This window comes from Petaurus breviceps, unplaced genomic scaffold, assembly GCF_028583685.1.
Source record: "Petaurus breviceps papuanus isolate PSGF00001 unplaced genomic scaffold, PetGlider_PUasm1.0 181, whole genome shotgun sequence".
Taxonomy (NCBI): domain Eukaryota; kingdom Metazoa; phylum Chordata; class Mammalia; order Diprotodontia; family Petauridae; genus Petaurus; species Petaurus breviceps.
Window position 1 is genome coordinate 7,285,915 of NW_027185784.1, and position 2,752 is coordinate 7,288,666.

Genomic DNA, 2,752 nt, shown 5'->3' on the forward strand with positions numbered 1-2,752 from the left:
CCATTTTGAGTTGCTTTCCTTTAACAAAGCAGATCCAAGAACCTGTGAGCAGGCACCCTGGGGACACTGGGGTGCTTGCTGCAACAGTGCCCTATTCACCGGGCCACCTAGCCACCCTGAATTAAGATGCATTTTGAAAAAAAAATGTTAATCAGAATTCTAACTACACAATGACATTTTGTATTACAGTTAATTTGTGCATCATAACATCCCTTTACTATACCATAATAGCATTCTCTACTAGATCTATGTGTGCAGAGCCGACAGCTTGGGTAATCTTTGTATATTCTCCATGCCTGACATAGTACTTGGTATGTGACAGGTCTCAACAAATGTTTGTGGAATGAGTAAAATGTGTGATCTCTTTTCTCTGCTAATGTGTTGTCTAACTTTAGGCCTTCTTTGTGCTTCCATGTAATTTTGTGGTACATAGCATGAGTAAGAAATCATGAACCTGCTGTCAAACCCAAATGGGCTTCCTTCTTCCATTAGATTAAACATTGAAGTGCTTGGCAGTATTCTTCCAGCCCACTCTCAGGAAAGCATTAAGCATGTGGAGCAGCTTGAAAATAAAAGACCAGAGGGACATTGTGAACGCAGGTTCTCTAGGGTGAAGGGGTCTGCTGCTACATTAACAAGTTAGCTTATAATGGGCACATCTTTCACAGCAAAGCCAGTGGTGGGAAGAAGAGTAGAAACAATGTAATTTCATGTCTGGCATGTTTTTAAGTGTTTTGAGTTTTAAAGTCATGCTTTAATTGCAAGATACAGTAGACTATTGGACATTTATGCATAAATGTAATAAAACTTACACATTTCTAAGTGTAATATATGAAGTTATTAAAGTTGTCATCTTTAAATAGTAGAACTTTATGGCTTTTTTAATGGAATTTTCTCCTAGCATATTAACCTATGGGCGAAACACTTTGGATTGCTGATGTGAAAAGGGACTTTCAGTCAATAAGACAGTCTCTTAGCCATACCCATTTGGATCTGCTTGGATGACAGTATTTTCTCCCTTAAAATTTGAATTGGAATTACAACCTAGTCATCTCTAACACTAGTATCCTTGGAGGCAATGGAACAGAAATAAGTGAGGAGGAAAAATATGTTTAAAGGGAAATGACATTCAGTCCAGTCTTCTTTAAATAAGCATCCTATGGCAGGGATTTTGAACGTAGGTTATCCCTAAAAAGAAGTTATTTTGGGAAAAGAATGTGAGAAATAAAGAATAGAGGATGAGTTGCAAAGGGATGTTGAGAAAGTGAGAGAAAGTGACTTATAGCTGGAAGACAGCAAATTATTTTCAAAACATAAAAGCTAGTAAAGAAGGTAAAGGAGGTTCTCTCCAATATAGGTTCTCTGTGTTTTGTGTATGAGAGTATTCTTGTCTGGGTATAAGTGTTTGTTATAAGTATGTACAATGTGTAACATAGTGCTTCCCACATAAGCAGTCACTCAAGAATTGTGTCTTGAGAGTAGAAACAGGACTTCTGCACAGCTCCGGCTTCCACCTCCTCCAATATATGTAAAAAAAAATGACTCCAGACAAACTTTAGAGCTACAGAACCCACAAAGTAACAGAGAGAAACAAATCTCCCACTGAAGGAACACTGGCAGGCCATTAGGAAGGGTCCATTGCAGCTTGCTGGGAGCCGAGGCTGGTCCTGCCTAAGCCATGGGTTTAGCCCCAGGGTAGCCCCTATGAGCTGCGGCCAGAGCAGACTTCACTAGAGTAAATAACCAGCAACTGTAGCTGTTTCCAGACTTCTCAATCTATAAATGCCAAAGACAAAGTAAAAGGTCAGTGTGGAACTTGATTTGTCCAGGGAAGGATAGAAGAGTGCGGTCTGGCTGCTACCCCCAGAGCGAGAAGCAAAGGAGGTATGGTGGCTGCAGCTGCTGCCACGCGGCTGCTTCTGGAGCTCCTGGCCTGCAGATTGTAGGGGGACTAAGTGACCATTCAGAGGGTAACAGCTCGTGCTTTGACCTTCCTGAATCTGGATCGCGGTCTTGGGTTGTGGTCCTGGGGTATGTGACCAGTGAGCCAGAGTGTGTGGGGGCTGTAGAGAGGGTGCGCATCTAATAGCTCCAGCAGCTACAAAAACCCCAGCAATTTGGGACATAGTTTTCTCCATTCTGGAAGCAGAGTTCTACCATGGCAAAGAGTTCAAAAGTCAAGTAATTGACTGCCAATATGAGCAAGCAATGGAAGCACAGGCAGATGATAGAATCCTTTTTTGGGGACAAAAAGGGATCAAGGCATGGAGTGGGAGGAAGACATCAAAGTCAGAACTCCTACATCAAATGCCTCCAAAAAATATGAATTTGTTACAGGCCATGGAGGAGCTCAAGAAGGATTTTGAAAATCAAATAAGAGAAGTGGAGGGAAAATTGGGAAGAAGAATGAGAACAATGCAAGAAAATCATGAAAAGTGAGTCAACTGCCTACTAAAGGACCCCCAAAATACACTGAAGAAAATAACACCTTAAAAACAGACTAACTCAAATGGCAAAAGAGGACGAAAAAGCCAGTGAGGAGAAGAATGCTTTAAAAAGTCGAATTTGACAGATGGAAAAGGAATTTCAAAAACTTGCTGAAGAGAATAACTCCTTCAAAATTAGATTGGAACAAAGGGAAGCTAATGACTTTATGAGAAATCAAGATACTATAAAACAGAACCAAACAAATGAGAAAATAGAAGGCAATGTGAAATATCTCACTGGAAAAACCACTGACCTGGAAAATAGA